The following is a 19,188-nucleotide window of genomic DNA, read 5'->3' as shown; positions in this document are numbered from 1 at the left end:
GATTTGCAGTCTACCCACACAGTCTTGCTTAACCCATTGATATACCTGTGGGGCAACAGAAAAAAAAAAAATGGAGCAGGGCATCAGAAGATCTGTGTTCATGTCCACAGTCCATAACTTCTTGTGTGGCCTCCCTTTTTCTCACTTGTTAAGACATGGTCATAACACCTGCCCTTACTTCCTGCAGGTTGCATAAAAATAAAACATAATAATGTAAATAAAAGGACTTGGATTTGCAAAGTGCCATTGTTACTTTAGTTGGTCACACCTATGTCCATGGGGCAGACAGCCTAGGTGTTACTTCCCGTTATCACTATAGTACAGGGTGAATCCTTGTGTAATCCCACCCCCCTGAAGTTCTTCCCCAGGGGCAACTACTATGATGAGTTCTAGGCCATGTTCTTCTATACTTCTATCATGCATATACACCCACCAACAGCAGGGCCCCAGACCACCCGGCACATCTCGCCGCTCCCCCAGCTCATCCCAGCCCACCCCCCCACCCCCGCCGTCCACCTTGACCCATTCCAGCCCACCTGGGCCCATCTCGGCCCACCCCAGCCCACCCCCACCCTTACATCGTTCATCAGGGGAAGATTGATTTGTGTTTTCCAGGTTCCATGGAATACCTCCCCACCATCTCCCAAGATCCTGAGCTGCATACAGATGGGGCAGGGGTGGGTGGAGAGACTCCTGAATACCTGTTGTAAAACTTAAAAGGTGAAGGGTTTGCGCGGGAATCAACCAGAGAGCTTTTTAAAGTTTTGAGCCAAATAACTTTATTGAAACCAAACAACTTTATTATTTATTTATTCATTTATTTATATTATTTATTTATTTATTTATTTATTTATTTATTTATTTATTTATTTATTTATGGCAGAACTGGAAGAAAAAAACCTGAAGGTTCTGCCAAGGCAATACTGCAACATGCACGCTGGGCGGGGCGCCCAGGGGAAGTCGCCCTGGGCCCTGCCCGGGGGAGGTGTCCGTGCCAGGTCAGTTCTCTTTGTGGCTGTGGCGCAGGGTGAGCCTGTCGAACGGGTACTCAGCCAGGCCGGCTTCCGGGGCCCCCACGCTGCGCAGGCTGGTGCCGTGGCCTCCCAGAGCTCTTGGATGGCCTTGCCTCGCTCGCTCGCTCGCTCACGGAGGGAGTGGGCGTCCAGGAAGTCGCAGAGCTGGGCGTCGTTCTGGTCGGTGGCCAGCCGGTGCAGGTCAGGTCGAGCAGGCAGGCTCTGGTTCACGCGCTTCTCCAGGTGCAGGGCGCACTCCGTGGCCCTCGGGCCGCTCTCCCAGGCGTCGCGGTCGGGCTTCTCGACGTCGCGCAGACGGATGCGGCCCCCGCGCTGGTTCTGCAGCTCCACGAGCATCTCGGCGTGCTGGGTCTCCTCGCGGGCCTGGCGCTGGAAGAAGCGGGCCAAGTTCCTCAGGGCCCCGTCGTCGCGGTCGAAGGAGAAGGCCATGGACTGGTAGGCGTAGGAGGCGGACAGCTCCAGGCTGATCCGGCTGTCGACGGCGGCCTCGCAGTCGGGGTGGTAGTTCTGGCGGACCTGGGAGATGGGCGCGGCGGCCATGGCTGGCGGCCCGGGCGGCGGGGCGGGGGCGAGGGCGGGGGCGGGGGCGAGGGCGAGGGCGAGGGCGAGGGCGGCCACGGCGCGAGGACAGGCCTGCGGCGCCAATGGCGGTGGCGGCAGGTCCGCGGTTGGTGTCCAAGCTCGGAGCCCAGGAGAGCCTCGTGGCGTCGCCTGCGGTGCGATGCGGCAGGAGGGAAGTCCCTTAAAGTCTGTTGTTGTGGAGGTGGGAGGTGGAATCCGTTAGGCGGGGGGGCGGGGTCACGGCGCAGGGGCGGGGCGAGGTGAGGGGGCGGGGCGTGCTCGGCGGGGGGCGGGGCGAGGGAGTGGCCGGCGGGGCGGGGTGGGGCGGGGCACAGGGTGTGGCAGGGGCGTGGGGGGGGCGGGGCCAGCGGGCGTGGCGAGGGCGTGGCCGGCGGGCGGGGCGTGGGGCGCCGCGGGGCACCCCTTCAACGTTCCATCTGAGTCTGGGCGGGGCAGGAAGCCGAGGGCAGTTCTGAGTCTCTTTTTTTTTTTTTTTTTTAAAGATCTTTTGTTTATTTGAGAGACCGAGAGAGTGTTGGGGGTGGGGGGGTGAGGAGCAGAGCGAGTCTTAAGCAGGCTCTGTGCTAAGTGCCCGGCTCTACCTGGGGATCCATCTCACCAGCCTAGGATTGGGACCTGAGATGAAAGCGAGTCCCCCGCTTATTCCACTGCACCACCCAGGGGTCCTGGTGCAGACTGCCTTCAGGCCCTTTTTAAAAATAACAACTCTAGGGGTGCCTGGGTGGCTCAGTCAGTGAAGCACCCAACTCTTGATTTCAGCACAGGTCGTGATCTCAGGGTTGTGGGGTCGGACTCTGTGCTGGGCTTGTAGCCGGCTTAGGATTCTCTCTCTCCCCGCCCCTCCCCCCCAAAAGAGAATAAAACAACTCTATTAAGATACAGTTTGTGTACTATAAAACTCACCTTTCTAAAGTGAGCATTTGCAAGGTTTTTAGTATATTCATGGTGTTGTGCAACCATCACCACAATCAAACTTCACATTTCATCTATCCAAAATGAAATTGGCTCCCCATAAGCAGTCACTCCCCAGACCTGCATACCACTAATCTACTTTATGTCTCTATAGTTTTGCCCATTATGGACATTTCAAATAAATGGAATCCTGCAATATGTGGCCTTTTGTGTCTGATTTCTTTACTTAGCATGATATTCCTAATCTTCCTTTTTTAATTGCCAAATAATATTCCATAAACCGAGTATGCCACATTTTATTTACCATTCATCAGTTGATGGATAATTGGGTTCTTTCCATTTTGTAGTTATTATGAATAATGCTGCTATGAATATTTGTTTGCAGGTGTTTGCATTGAAATATTTTTATTCTCTTGGGACTATACTTAGTAGTAGAATTGCTAGGTCATATGACAACTTTATGTTTAATATTTTGAGAAGCTGCCAAATGTTTTCCAAAGTAACTATACCATTTTACATGTCTGCCAATGATGTGTGAAGCTTCCAACACTGTTATTGTGTCTTTTTAAGATTTTAGTCATCTTAGTGGATGTAAAGTAGCATCACATTGTGGTTTTGATTTGCATTTCTCTAATGGGTAATGATGTTGGGCATCTTTGTATGTACTTATTGACCATTTGTATATCTTCTTTCTCTCTTTTTAAAAATGTATTTATTTATTTATTTATTTGAGAGAGAGAGCACGAGCAGGGGGAGGGACAGAGGGAGAGGGAGAAGCAGACTCCCTGCTGAGCAGGGAGCCTGATGAGAGGCTCGATCCCAGGATGCTGGGATCATGACCTGAACTGAAGGCAGATGCTTAACTGACTGATTCACCCAGGTGCCCTGTCATCTTTTTTTATTTTTATTTTTATTATTTTTTCCTGTCATCTTTTTTTAAATGTTAATTCTAGCATGGCTACCATACACCGTTATATTAGTTTCAGGTGTACAATACTTCTATACATTGCTCAGTGCTCATCATGATAGGTGTACTCTTAATTCCTATCACCTATTTTACTCATCCCCCCACCCCTCCCTCTGGTAACCATCTGTTCTCTATAGTTTGCTTTTTGGTTTGTCTCTTTTTTTCTCCCCCTTTTTTCTTTTGTTTTGTTTCCTAAATTCCACATATGAGTGAAATCTTATGATATTTGTCTTTCTGTGACTGACTTATTTTGCTTAGCATTATATCCTCTAGATCCATCCATGTTGTTGCAAATGGTAAGATTTCATTCTTTTATTATGGCTGAGTAATGTTTTCTGTATATGTATACCACATCTTCCTTATCCACTCATCAATTAATGGACATGGGCTGTTTCTATAATTTGGCTATTGTAGATAATGTTGCTATAAACATCAGGGTGCATGTACCCCTTAGAATTAATATTTTTGTATTCTTTGAGTAAAAACCTAGTAGTACAATTGCTGGATCAAAGGGTAGTTATATTTGTTACTTTTGGAAGAACCTCCAAACTGTTTTCTGTTGCGCGCGCTGCGGCAACACGATCAGGGTCCTGAGGATAAGGGGATGAGGAAAATAAAAGAAAAGTAAAGAGATGGGGACAGGAGGGACACAGTGGATGATGTCCAAGCAGTGCCAGCTTTATTCAAGGTTTTACAACATTTTATAGCATGAGCAAAACAAAGCCAAGAAGGTGTTTATTTTTAGCAGGTTCGTGAAACTCTCCAAAGTTCCCCTTTCCCAACATGCAAGACAGACTCACGGGTGCCAGAAGACCTTGGTAAATAGATAAGCTTGTTGCTCCAGATGTGCATACTTCAAAGGAATATTAGGTATGGTAAACAGACCAGCAAGGACAGACAGACCCTTATTTACATTTATGACCAGGTCAGAATAAGTTGTATCTATTGTGTTATGTGGGCGATCGCGTACAAGCGAGCCCTGAGAACCATTGCTCAAGCCCTTTCTCAAGCGTCTACCAACTATTCACCCTTTAGGCTCTCAAGCCTTTTGAGTGAATGAGGGACGAAAGTCCGGGCCTGGTTTGGTTCAGTTACTCTAGCTAGTTCGTGGTCGCCCACAGTTTTCCAGAGTGGCTGCACCAGTTTGCATTCCCACCAACAGTACAAGAGGGTTCCCCTTTTTCCACATCCTCACTAACACCTGTTGTTTCTTGTTTTGTTGATTTTAGCTATTCTCACTGATGTGAAATGGTATCTCATCGTGGTTTTGATTTTCATTTACCCGATGATCACTAATGTTGAATGTCTTTTCATGTCTATTGGCCATCTATATGTCTTTTTTGGAAAAATGTTTGTCCATGTCTTTTGTTCATGTCTTAATTGGATTATGTGTGTGGGGGGGTGGTGGTGTTGAGTTGTATATGTTCTTTATATATTTTGGATACTATCCCTTTATCATGTCATTTACAAATATCTTCTCCCATTTAGTAGGTTGTGTTTTAGTTTTGCTTATTGTTTTCTTTGCTTTTTATTTTGATGTAGTTCCAATAATTTGCTTTTGTTCTTGTTTTCCCTTGCCTTAAACAACATATCAAGAAAAATGTTTCTATGTCCAATGTCAGAGAAATTATTGCTTGTGCTCCTCTCTGGGATTTTTGTGGTTTCAGGTCTCACATTTAGGTCTTTAATCCATTTTGAGTTTATTTTTGTGCATGGTGTAAAAAGGTGGTCCACTTTCATTCTTTTGCATATAACTGACCAGCACCATTTGTTTTTTTTTAAGGTTTTATTTATTTATTCATGAGAGGCACAGGGAGAGAGGCAGAGACAAAGGCAGAGGGAGGAGAAGCAGGATCCATGCAGGGAGTCCGATGTGGGACTCGATCCTGGGATTCTGGGATCATGCCCTGAGCCGAAGGCAGCCGCTCAACCACTGAGCCACCCAGGCATCCCTTCTCAGCACCATTTGTTGAAGATACTGTCTTTTCCCCTTTGCATATACTCTTTTCCTTTGTCAAAGATTAATTGCCCATGTAATCATGGGTTTATTTCTGGGCTCTCTCTTCTTATTCATTGATCTATATGTCTGTTTTTGTGCCAATTACCATACTATTTTGATTATAAGACCTTTGTAGTATATCTTGAAATCTGGGATTATAATACCTCCAGATATGTTCTTCTATTTCAACTATTTCAAGATTGCTTTGGCAATTTGAGGGTTTTTTTTTTTTTTTGGTTCTATACAAATTTTAGGATTATTCTTGTTCTGTGAAAAATTCTGTTGGTATTTTGATAAGGATGGTATTAAATCTGTATATTGTTTTGGGAAGTATGGACATTTTAACAATATTTGTCCTTCTAATCCATTGGCATGGAATATCTTTCCATTTGTTTGTGTCATCTCTGATTTCTTTCTTCTTTTTTATGTAACTTCCACACCCAGAGTGGAGCCCAACATGGGGCTTGACCTTAGGACCCTGAGATCAAGATTTGAGCTGAAATCAAGAGTTGAATACTTAATCAACTGAGCCTTCCAGGTGCCCCTCATCTCTGATTTCTTTCACCAGTGTTTTATAGTTTTCAGAGCACACAGCTTTCATCTCCTTGATTACATTATTTCTAGGTATTTTATTCTTATTGGTGCAGTTGTAAGTGGGATTGGTTTCTTTATTTCTCTTTCTGGTACTTCATTATTAGTGTATAGAAATGCAGTAGATTTCTGTATATTGATTTTGTATCCTGTGACCTTACTAAATTAATTAACAGTTCTAGTAGTTTTTTTGGTGGAGTCCCAGTACTATGTTGAATTGGTGAGAGTGGACATCTTTGTCTTGTTTCTGATCTTAGAGGAAAAGCTCTCAATTTTTCAACACTGATTATGATGTTAGCTGTGGGTTTTTCATATATGGCCTTTATTATGTTAAAGTATGTTCCCTTAAACCTACTTTGTTAGGCAGCCCCGGTGGCGCAGCGGTTTAGCGCCGCCTGCAGCCCGGGGTGTGATCCTGGGGACCCGAGATCGAGTCCCGCGTCAGGCTTCCGGCATGGAGACTGCTTCTCCCCCTCTGCCTGTGTCTCTGCCTCTATCAGTCTCTGAATAAATAAATACATCTTAAAAAAAACAAACCTCCTTTGTTGAGGGCTTTTATCATGAATCGTTTGTGTACTTTATTAAATTCTTTTTCTCCATCCATTGAAATGATCACATGTTTTTATCCTTTCTCTTGCTAATATGATGTATCACATTGATTAATTTGTGAATATTGAACCACCCTTGCATCCCAGGAATAAATCCCACTTGGTCATGGTGAATGATATTTTAAAAAGATTCATTTATTTATATTTTTCAGGGGTGGGGCAGAGGAGAGGGGGAGAGAGAGAATCTCAAGCAGACTTCATGCTGAGGAGGGAGCCTGATGCAGGGCTTGATCCCATGACCTATGAGATCATAACCTGAGAGGAATCCAAGAGTTGGACACTTAACTGACTGAGCCACCCAGGTGTCCTGTGAATGATTTTTAAAAATGTATTGTTGCATTAAGTTTGATAATATTTTCTTGAGGATTTTTGCATTTATGTTCATCAGAGATATTGGTCTGCACTTCTGTTTTTTTGTAGTATCTTTATTTGGTTTTGGTATCAGAGTAATGCTAGCCTCATAGAATGAATTTCCTTCCTTTTTTCCCTTCCTTTTCTAGTTTTTGGAATAGTTTGAGAGGAATTATCTCTTCTTTAAATGTTTGGTAGAATTTACCTGTGATGTTGTCTGGTCTTGGACTTTTTTGTTTCTTGGGAATTTTTGATTACTGAGTCAATTTCATTGCTGGTAATTGGTCTGTTCAGATTTTCTATTTCTTCCTAATTCAGTTTTGGGAGGTTATATGTTTCTAGAAATTTATCCATTTCTTCTAGGTTGTCCACCTTGTTGGCATATAATTTTTCATAATATTCTCTTATAAACTTTTGTATTTCTGTGGTGCTGTGGTATCAGTTTTTATTTTTCATCTTTCATTTCTGGTTTTGTTTATATTAGTCCTCTCTCTCTCTCTTTTTTATGAGTTTGACTAAAGTTTTATCAATTTTGTTTATCTTTTCAAGAACCAGTTCCTGGTTTTATTGATCTGTTCTACTGGTTTTTTGGTTTCTATTTTGTTTATTCTGCTCTAATCTTTATTATTTCCTTTCTTCTACGGTTTGAGGGTTTTGTTTGTTCTTCTTTTTCTAGCTCCTTTAAGGTAAGACTAGGTTGTTTATTTGAGATTTTTCTTACTTCTTGAGATAGGCCTGTATTGCTGTAAACTTCCCTTTTAGAACAGCTTTTTCTGCATCCCAAAGATTTTGGGCCATTGTGTTTTCATTTTCATCTGTCTCCATGTGTTTTTTATTTCCTCTCTAATTTCTTGGTTGACCCATTCATTGTTTAGTACCATGCTATTTAACATCCATGTATTTGTGTTTCCAAATTTTTTCTTGTGGTTGATTTCTAGTTTCATAGAATTGTGGCTGGAAGGGATGCACAGAATGACTTCAATCTTTTTAAATTTATTGAGATTTATTTTGTGACCTAACATGTTTTCTATTCTGGAGAATGTTCCATATGCACTTGAAAAGAATGTGTATCCTGCTATTTTTAAGGTGGAATGTTCTGAATATACCTGTTAGATTCATCTGGCCCAATGTGTCATTCAAAGCCAATGTTTCCTTGTTGATTTTCTGTTTGGATGATCTATCCATTGATTTAAGTTGGGTGTTAAAGTCCCCTACAATTATAGTGTTACTATCAATTACTTCCTTTATGTTTGTTATTAGCAGCTTATAAATTTAAATGAGTGCTCCAATGTTGAGTGCATAAATATTTACAATTGCTTTATCTTCTTGTTGGATTGTACCCTTTATGATTAAATACTGTCCTTTAAAAAAAAAGATTTATTTATTCATTCATTTATTTATTTTTTGAGAGAAAAGGGGAAAGCAGAGGGGCAGTGGAGAGGGAGAGAATCTCAAGCATATTCCCTACTGAGCACTAGCCTGAAGCTGGGCTTGATCTCAGGACCCTGAGATCATGACCTGAGCTGAAATCAAGAATCAGATGCTTAACTGAGTGAGTCACCCAGGAGCCCCTAAATAGTGTCCTTCTTTGTCTCTTGTCTTTTGTTTTAAAGTATATTTTTAAAAATATAAGTATTGCTATCTTGGCTTTTTTTCACTTCCATTTGTGTAATAAATGCTTTTTCATCCCTTCACTTTCAATCTGCATATGTCTTTAGGTCTGACACAAGTCTCTTGTAGGCAGCATCTAGATGGGATTTGCTTTATTATCCATTCCATCACCCTATGTTGTTTGATTGAAGCATTTAGTCCATTTACATTCAAAGTAATTGTTGACAGGTATGTACTTATTACTATTTGTTACTTAAAAAAATAATTTAGTAAGTTATCGCTACCCCCAATGTGGCACTCAAACTCATGACCCTGACATCAGGAGTCACATGCTCTACCAACTGAGCCAGCCAGGCACCCCCTATTTTGTTACCTTTTTAATTGTTGTTTTTGCAGTTCTTCTGTTTCTTTCTTCTTTTGCTCTCCTCTCTCATGGTTTTCTGGCTTTCTTTAGTAATATGCTTGGATTCCTTTCTCCTTTTTTTACATATCTATCACCAGTTTTTTTATTTGTGGTTACCATTATGTTTATATATAACATCTTATGCATAGCAGTCTATGTCAGGTTAATGGTTGTTTAAGTTTGAACCCAGTCTTTACTCTTCTCCCCAGCATGTTTAAAATATATGGTATCATATTTTACATCCTTTTATTTTGTGGATCCCTTCATTGAGTTTTAGAGATATATCTCATTTAAGTGCTTTTGTGGCTTCCAACTTTTCTTACTCCTACCTAAAGTCTTTTCTTTCCACTCACAGAGTCCTCTTTAATATTTCTTGTAGGGCTTGTTTAGTGGTGATGAATTCCTTTAACTTTTGTTTGGGAAGCTTTTTGTCTCTCCCTTTGTTCTGAATGATAGCCTTGCTAGATAGAGTATTCTTGGTTGCAGGTTTTTTTTCTTTCAGAACTTTGAGTATATCACGCCACTTTCTCTTGGCTTGCAAAGTTTTCACTGAAAAATCAGCTGATAGCCTTATGGAGTTTCCCTGGTACGTACTTGTTTTCTTGCTGCTTTAAAGATTCTTTCTTTAACACTGCTTTTGGCCATTTTATCTTATTTTTAAAAAACATCACAAATAGGTTTTTTATTTGTCACTATTGCATGTCTGAATTTTCAACAGATTCCTGGATTGGTGGCTCATATCTATCAGCTTATTCAACTTTGGCACCAGTTTCATCCCCAATAGCTTTTCCAGAACTACTACCTTCACCATGAAGCACCATAAGCTTTCCCAATTCAAAGTTAGGCTTCTTCAGCATTTTTACTTTTCTAATAAAGACTTCATAGAGTGGATAAAAAGACTGACAAGATTTTTCTGTGTCTTTCCTGATGCCATCTGGAATCAATTTACTGACCATTTCTTTCAAGTCATTTGTCTGCACCTCTCAGGTCATGATTTATATCAACTTTTTCTGAATTTGGTGGACCTGTTGGTTCGGAGCCCAAGAGGTCTTCCGAATCTGATTGTTGCATTTTTTAGTAAAACTAACACAAAATAAACAAAATAAATAACCATCAGTAGTTTTGACATCAACATGAACTTCAATCATGGTCTGCCTTTTTTTTTTTTTTTTTTTACCATAGAGCACAACAGTTTTCCCAGGTGCTTACAGGTCCCTTCCCACAGCAGACTATTGATAGTGATTGCATTGTATCTGTATATGATTCAGGGGTATGTTGCTATCTCCATAGTATTAAGTCTTCTGATCCATAAATATGGGCTGTCTTTCAATTTCTTTAGGTCTAGGATCTTTTTTTTTCTGCTCACTCTGAACCCAGGACTAGGATGTTTTAAAATATAGATTCTGATTTAGACAAAGGCCAAAAATCTGAATTTCTAAACAAGCTCTCAGGTGATGCCATACCACACTCTGAATAACAGTGCTCTAAGAGGGAGGAGACTTCCACCCTTTGTTGTCTTAGTCTGTTTGGCTGCTATCACAAAGTACATAAACTCAGTAGCTTATAAACAACAGAAATTTATTTCTCACTGTTCTAAAGGCTGGTAGTTCTAGAACTGGTTGCCAGTATGACTGGGTTCTGGTGAGAACACTCTTCTGCATCACAACTGGCCATCTTCTTACTACATTCCCACATGGCTGAAGGGTAAAGGAAGCTCTCCAGTCTTTTATAAGGACACTAATTCTCATGGGGACTCTACTCTTATGATATAATCACTTCCCAAAGGCCTCACTTCCTAATACCATCACATTGGGCCTTAGGATTTTAACATATGAGTTTGGGGAGTGGAACCATACATTGGGTCTACAGCATTTATTGAGGTTTGGAGGACCCATGTATTGGTCTCCACAAACAAAAATACCCATTTCCACCTCATATACAGTGCTTCCAATAGTTAACAATGGTTATAGGTTGGTATGGGAAAGGAAGAGAGGCCTTTCTCCTATCAGAAAAAATTGTGAAAGACCTTAAAATTGGCAAATAAAACCAGACTAACTAACAAAAAACCAAACCACATTTACTGAGTGTCCTTTTTGGAGCACCATTCATGGTTATCTCCACCTTTCATTGATTTTGAGCCATTTTATTACTCTGTAAGTTGCAGAAAACTAGTAATAATGCACACAATTCTTGTCCACAGAAATGAGAGTGAGTTGTGTTGAGTGGAATGCAACTTATTTTGACTCATTTGGCATCAGTTTGTGCATTTACTTTAACATTCCTTACTGTCTACCTAGATACGTATGGCTCTTTGAATTATCCTTTGAATCATTTGTAACATCTTACTGGTTTTCTCATTAATTAATGAGTTAAATAAAATCTTTGAAACATACTATCTCATATAGGCAAGAGATTTTAGTTTCTTTTTCTTTAATTATCCTCTAACATTCCTCATTCTCATCCCATCCCACTAGGAACATAAGAAGCCCCACAGGAGTTGTCTTGGTACATTAAGCACTTTTTTGGGCTGCTCATCAGAGATATGATTCCTGACAAGTATTTGGGATCTAAAGGCATAGAATTCCCTACTGGAATATGGACTGGAATGATAGCATCCCTGAGGAGAAGGAGGCAGAGGGTACTCTGGGAAAGAAGGAAACCAATGCAAACCAATGGAAGAAGAGGGCACTTAGAGAGTGGGTCACAGGAAGGACCTCATCCACAGAATCCTGTAACCCCTGTGAGGCTGAGGCTGGCCAAGTGCATACTAGGGAAGGCAGAGAAATAGGCATGAGTGGTAAAGGCCTGTAGAGAGCCATAAGCAGCTGAGAATGAAGGGAATGTTGAAAGCTTCCAGGCAGGGGAAGTAGCAGAGATTTGAGGGGATCTGACAGGCTGAGTTGCATGATCTGGGTAGAAATAACCCTGAAAGGAGGTAGGAACATGAGCTTTTGGGGCCAGGAGAAAGGATATCTTCATCAGTATTTTTGTGCTCTTTGAGTCATACCCCTGATAGGGATGTTGGGACCCACAGATACTGAGAGTGTGGAGTATTTGGGACTAGGCCATGAACTCTCCTTTCCAGAGACAATTCCTTCCAGCTGGTGATCAGAGGTGGGGAAACTCTAATGCCTTCTGGCTCATTCAACAAAAGGGCATCTTTTTAGCACAAAGGCCATAGGAAAGTTTTGTGGTGGTTCCTGTTTGGTTGGGTACTAATGAGATGTCCAACACTCACATGCATTGTATTCTGAAGAGGCAAATGCTCTTCTGGTCTTCACTTCTTCACTGTTCTGATTTTGGGTGGAGGGAGAAGAGAATTGGTATCTTGAGAGACAAAGCAAAGATCTCTAAACTTCAATATACTCATTGTATGTATTGGTGTGTGTAAGTTGATGACTGAGATTAGTTTAGTTAAATATAAATTTTCTCTAAAGTCGCCTTTCCATCTTATTCAATGTGCTACATATTCTCCATTTGCTTCTCCAGTACTATTCTCTGTCCTTTTCCATCTTACTCTGAGCCCTGGGAGACTGACTTGTATGGACTGCATCCATGGGCTCCTGGCCCTCTGGATCCTGGTTAGGCTCAGCTAGTGGGAGGCATTGGCAGGAGATGGGCAGGAGGAGAGGGGTTGGGATATTTATTTTCTTGGTTTTCTCTCTTCAGGGAAGATAATTAAGAGGCAAATCTGTTACCCTTTAATATATCTAGCTCCCTGAATGATGTAGGACCACTCTCAGGAGGGTCCTTATGCAAGCACTGCTCACTTCAGAGGAATTTACCCCAAAGAGTAGGTATTCTTTGGCTCAGGTTTAATGCATAGCCTAAGAAATTCAAGAGGACCCAGAATCCAGTATGCAGCTGGGCATTGCTTCAGTCCAGAGAATAAATGGAAGAAATAGACTAAATAGAAATAAAGAGGAAATAAAGTACCTCATCCACAACAGTCTTGGGCAACAAAACATAGCCCAAGTCAAGCTGCCACCCAAGGTTCAGACTCCAGTCGTGTAGCTTGTAGATTTCTCTAGCTCCTGACTCCCTTGTTTCCTTAGGTGACTGACCTTTTGGTTACCACTCATTTAATTGGTAGGCCCATTAGAAAGAGAAACAGGAAAGAGGAAGAAGGGAGAGTCATTTTCTACTAGTTATTAGCCATGTTAAAAAGTCTGGCTAGGGAAGATGACTTAATAAGGTTTGAGGATTAGCCGTTTATTTCAAGTAAACTCTTGTCTTTCCTTGCTCACCTTCTACTGCTCATGATTAGTTATTGCAGATTGCTCTACACAGCACTGCAAAGTGAGTCCAATCAATATACACAAGAGATTATAGATGCTGACTATTTAATTAGAATAGCTCCTAGGCAAGAAGGCATAACCCCCAATTGTAGATAAGTCAAAGGGAGATTTTAAAAGTTTTCTGTGCTTGTTATCTTTAAATAGGGAATGAAAAATTTTTATTTTGTGACATTCAATTCCTTCATAGAAAACACTAGGTGTAATAGTCAAGATAGGGAAAGCTGTGTTGTAGCAACAAACCAAACCTAAAAATCTCAATGGTTGAAGACAATATGCATTTTTTGCTCACATCAAAGTCAGAAGCAGGTGAGGCGACCCTCTTTCACAGCTCTCTAACAATGCTTAACTTACCAATACTAGCTAAATTCCACCCTTTAGTTGTATCTTCTCAGAATTCTTCACTCCCAAGTGCACAGAAGGGAACCAGGAAGCACAGAGACCTCCCATTTATTCTTCATTGCCTTGGACCAGGACTCATATGCACTTTGCCCCAAAACAACCTCAAGGAGGTTGAGAAACGGAGGGGAAAATTGACATTTAGTGAGCAAAATTTCTGACATGTATGTTTTATTTATTTGTTTAATTTTATTTTAGAGATTTTTATTTGTTCATTTGACAGAGGAGAGAGAGCATAAGCGGGGGGAGCAGCAGGCAGAAGGAGAGGGAGAAGCAGGCTTCCTGCTGAGCAGGTAGCCCGATGCGGGACTTGATCCCAGGACCCTGAGATCATGACCTGAGCTGAAGGTAGATGCTTAAGTGACTGAGCCTCTCTTTTAGTTATTTAAAAAATTATTTAGAACTCACATGTTTGACCAATGTTATTTATTTACTTATTAGAGTGTGATTATAGCAAAGATTCTGTTAAAAAAAATTTACCAGTGTATGTAGGCCCAATAAGTAATACAACTTGTGTCATCCCATTTCTATATAATTGCTTCTGTGATCATAGTTGTCTCCCATCCCAGGTCCTAGCTTGACATTTGGATTCAGATCCAACCCCACTTCCTTTTTTCTTTTATATATATATATATTTAAAGATTTTATTTATTTATTCATGAGAGACAGAGAGAGAGAGACAGAGACAGAGACAGAGAGGCAGAGACACAGGCAGAGGGAGAAGCAGGCTCCATGCAGGGAGCCTGACGTGGGACTCGATCCCTGGTCTCCAGGATCACGCCCCGGGCTGAAGGCAGGCGCTAAACCGCTGAGCCACCCAGGCTGCCCTTTTTGTATATTTTTTATTGGTGTTCAATTTGCCAACATATAGCATAACACCCACTGCTCATCCTGTCAAGAGCCCCCCTCAGTGCCCGTCACCCAGTCACCCCATCCCCCCCGCCAACCTCCCTTCCACTACCCCTTGTTTGTTTCCCAGAGTTAGGAGTCTCTCATGTTCTGCCTCCCTCTCTGATATTTCCCACTCATTTTCTATCCTTTCCCCTATATTCCCTTTCACTATTTTTTATATTCCCCAAATGAGTGAGACCATTAATGTTTGTCCTTCTCTGACTAACTTCACTCAGCATAATACCCTCCAGTTCCATCCATGTCGAAGCAAATGGTGGATATTCGTCATTTCTAATGGCTGAGTAATATTCCATTGTGTGCATAGACCACAGCTTCTTTATCCATTCATCTTTCGATGGACACCGAGGCTCCTTCCACAGTTTGGCTATTGTGGACATTGCTGCTATAAACATTGGGGTGCAGGTGTCCCGGCGTTTCATTGCATCTGTATCTTTGGGGTAAATCCCCAGCAGTGCAATTGCTGGGTCGTAGGGCAGGTCTATTTTTAACTCTTTGAGGAACCTCCACACAGTTTTCCAGAGTGGCTGCACCAGTTCACATTCCCACCAACAGTGCAAGAGGGTTCCCCTTTCTCCACATCTTCTCCAACATTTGTTGTTTCCTGTCTTGTTAATTTTCCCCATTCTCACTGGTGTGAGGTGGTATCTCATTGTGGTTTTGATTTGTATTTCCCTGATGGCAAGGGATGCGGAACATTTTCTCATGTGCTTGTTGGCCATGTGTATGTCTTCCTTTGTGAGATTTCTGTTTATGTCTTTTGCCCATTTCATGATTGGATTGTTTGTTTCTTTGCTGTTGAGTTTAAGAAGTTCTTTATAGATCTTGGATACTAGCCTTTATCTGATACGTCATTTGCAAATATCTTTTCCCATTCTGTAGGTTGTCTTTTAGTTTTGTTGACTGTTTCTTTTGCTGGGCAGAAGCTTTTTATCTTAGGTCCCAATAATTCATTTTTGCTTTTGTTTCCCTTGCCTAACATAGATGTATCTTGCAAGAAGTTGCTGTGGCCAAGTTCAAAAAGGGTGTTGCCTGTGTTCTCCTCTAGGATTTTGATGGATTCTTGCCTCACATTTAGATTTTTCATCCATTTTGAGTTTATCTTTGTGTATGGTATAAGAGAATGGTCCAGTTTCATTCTTCTGCATGTGGATGTCCAATTTTCCCAGCACCATTTATTGAAGAGACTGTCCTTTTTCCAGTGGATAGTCTTTCCTGCTTTGTTGAATATTAGTTGACCATAGAGTTGGGGGTCCATTTCTGGATTCTCTATTTTGTTCCATTGATCTGTGTCTGTTTTTGTGCCAGTACTACACTGTCTTGGTGATCACAGCTTTGTAGTACAACCTGAAATCTCCAACCCCACTTCCTACCTAAAATCTCTTCTGTCTGAAGTGAATACAGCCTCCTCTGAAGATCTATAAGGATTAGTGCCCATACAGTTAGCATGGCAATCGATCATGGATGCCTCCCCCCACCCCAGCCATGGTTTGTCTTTAATTGCCTTGAACTATTAATCATCTCCTTTTGTGTCGTGTCCCTTTGGCACAATGGTGTCCTAATTTATAACCTCTTGGAGCACAAATCAACTGCAAAGCACCCAACAAAATAGAATAGCACAGAATAGGTGCTCAAAAACTGTGGGCTGACTTAATCTGATTTGACTGGATTGATAGAGTCAACAAATATGTATTAAGCTTCTGAGTACCATGTTCTAGGATCTATGCAAAGAACTGTGGGTAAAGAGATGATTAAAACATAGTGCCTATCTTCAGGAGGCTTTCAGAATTTTAGGGCTAGAATGAATTCAAACCAACAGAGTGTGGTAGCCAGTCTCCGAATGTAGCCCTAATAAGTCATTCTTCCCCAGTTTCGAGAATGCTACTCCTCGTTTAGAGTTGGCATTTATTTTTCCTGCCCAGTGACTGCCTTGGCCAATAGAATATGGTAGAAGCAGCATTCTGGAATGTAGAAGAGGATGGGCAGAACTTTTTTTTCCACTCAGAAGTTTCTCTCTCCCTGCAGAATGGCACTCTCCCTCTGCATCCAGCCACCATGCTGTAAAAAGACCAAACCCCCAGAGGTCGCAACAAGGAAGGCAAAAGGGGCTGAGTTCCAGACAACAGTCAACCCCAACTGCCAGCCATGAGTGAGCCATTTTAGATCTTCCAGGTGACCACAGACCCAGCTGACATCACAAAGAACAGAAACAGTTCACATGCAGAATGATAACATTATAATTAATAAAATGGTTGTTGTTTTAAAGCACTATGTTTTGTGTGGAAAGGGGGTTGATTTGTAGCAAAAAATAACTGAAACACAGGGTCAGAAAATTTTACCAGTATAATGGCTCCACAGGAGGGAAACCGAGGAAAGAAGTTCAGGAATGCCTTGTCAGAGAGGTGACATTCGAGCTGATGAGTAAAAACACCCAGGCAGAATTAGGGAAGAGTTGTTTTTTGTTTTTGTTTTTGTTTTTGTTTTTTTTTAGGGAAGAGTTTTCTAGTTAGTGACCCTGCATGAGGAAAAGCATGGAGGTGTGAAATGATGTAGTGAGTACAGAGGACTACAAGCAGTTTGCGCCGGGTGGTGTGTGAATACATGTGGGGAACTAAAGGTATTTCGAGAGAATGGTGTGTGAATGCGTGTGGGAACTACAGGTATTTTGAGAGAAATGTGAAAATCCAGGAGCCCAGCTCTGGGATTTATTCTCTACTCAATAGGGCACTTGGGACTTTTCAAAACAGAAGGGTGTCAAAATCAGATTTTTGCCTCAGATTACTCTGGCATGAGTGAGAGGTACATTAGAGGGGCATGACATCGCAGAGAATAGTCAGGAAACTTTTGTGGTGACCCAAGGGGAGAAAGTGAGGCTTAAAGGGGCACAATGGTAAGGGATGTGAAGATGAAGGGTGAGGTGCAAATGGTATTGAGGTGGAAAATCTATAGCATTTGAAGATGGATGCAGGTAGTGAGGGAAAGAGAGGAATCAAACTCCCAGCTTTCAGGCTTTGATTCACCATTCTTGACCCTGGCAGGGCAGGAGGCTAAGGTGGTGGGGGAAGAAAGGGATGGCCTGGGTTTTAACTGAGCCCTGTGAGTTCCAGAACATCCAAGAGAGGAGGCCCTGGAGGACGGTCACCACTGGGTTCGAAGTTCAGGAGAAAGGGCTCAATTAACATACTAAAATTTAAAAAAAGAAGTTGTCCAGGACCTGTGCCGAGAGGAAGCTCCTATGTGGGTATTTATCCTGTTATAAAGTAGTAATGTTTTAGAGAAGAGCATGTCTAAAAGATAGCATGTGAGTAGCCAGGACCCTGGAGAGATGATGTAAGCAGTAAGAGGAGTGCTCGGACTTATTTTTCCATTAGCGATGATGAGTTGTGGAGAGCTATAGGCATTGCTTATCCAGGCTCCTTTGTGGCTAATTTGACTGAATTTGTCCTGAGACTGCAATTGTGGGTGTAGTTTGTGGCTGTGAAGGATTTTCTCTGTGTGAAGCTAACTGACCCACCTGGGCTTAAGCTCAGTCTTGGCTGTATTAGGCCCATTCTCCAAACACTGAGCAATCGCCCACATAAGGCCACATGATGTGCCAATCATCCTCATTATGTGATATATCTAAAGGTTTGCAGCACAGGGAAATTACTTTGATGTTTTAGAAAAGGTCTGAGAGCTCATCACAGTTTTGATTCCAAAGAACCCAACTTTGTTACCACATAGTACTTAACTAGGTGCTTATTTTGAAGGCAAATGGAAACTTTTAGGCAGGCATCTAAAGCTCTGTGATAAAGAGTATTACGGGTTTTCTGTGTTCTGTTGGTAGAGCTGCTTATACCCGTCGCTGTGTACGTGAAGAGCCTGATGGGACTCCAGCAGGTAAGTTGTGGCAGATCTGTGTGGATGATTCAAATGGAATTGTATTGCTTTTAATGGGTCCTGAGAAGAGCACAGTAGGCATTTGATTTGAATCTGGACCAGCCTATTGGCTTATTACTTACTTTCTTTTTTTTTAAAGATTTTATTTATTCATTCATGAGAGACACGCACAGAGAGAGGCAGAGACATAGGCAGAGGGAGAAGCAGGCTCCATCCAAGGAGCCTGATACGGGACTTGATCCCAGGACTCCAGGATCACGCCCTGGGCCGAAGGCAGGCGCCCAACCACTGAGCCACCCAGGGATCCCCTATTACTTTCTATTTATGTACAGTCATCCTACCATGGGACCATCTTCAATTATGTTGTTAACTTGCTCATTTTTTTTCCTTCTGGCCGTGCCTCTCACATACAGGAATATCTGCAAATGCCCTTAATTTGATTACTTAATATGATTTAATTTTCCCAAATGTCATGGCTTACTTACAAACTAAAACAGAAATGATTTTAGAGCTGGAGCCTGCAGGTCACAGAAAGCCCTGGCCCAGTGCGGGAGTCTGCTCATCTTTCCAATCTGGTGTTTTATCCTTCAGAGTGAGCCACAGGGTGCTACAGTAACAACGTCCCCACCCCCAATCTCAGTGTCTTAG

General features: G+C 42.0%; 1 long non-coding RNA gene and 1 pseudogene across 1 annotated transcript; one reads left to right on the top strand and one right to left on the bottom strand.

Annotated features, from left to right (window-relative positions):
* Positions 1-916: 916 nt before the first annotated feature.
* LOC144307656 (ferritin heavy chain pseudogene) lies at positions 917-1,823 on the bottom strand (annotated as a pseudogene).
* Positions 1,824-10,672: 8,849 nt separating this feature from the next.
* LOC144308375 (uncharacterized) lies at positions 10,673-16,926 on the top strand. The gene is made up of 2 exons (XR_013374845.1): positions 10,673-10,762; positions 16,687-16,926. It is a non-coding gene; the product is annotated as an uncharacterized LOC144308375 (long non-coding RNA).
* Positions 16,927-19,188: the final 2,262 nt, after the last annotated feature.

The sequence above is a fragment of the Canis aureus genome, chromosome X, assembly GCF_053574225.1.
Source record: "Canis aureus isolate CA01 chromosome X, VMU_Caureus_v.1.0, whole genome shotgun sequence".
Lineage (NCBI taxonomy): Eukaryota > Metazoa > Chordata > Mammalia > Carnivora > Canidae > Canis > Canis aureus.
This window is presented reverse-complemented; position numbering and strand designations above follow the sequence as displayed.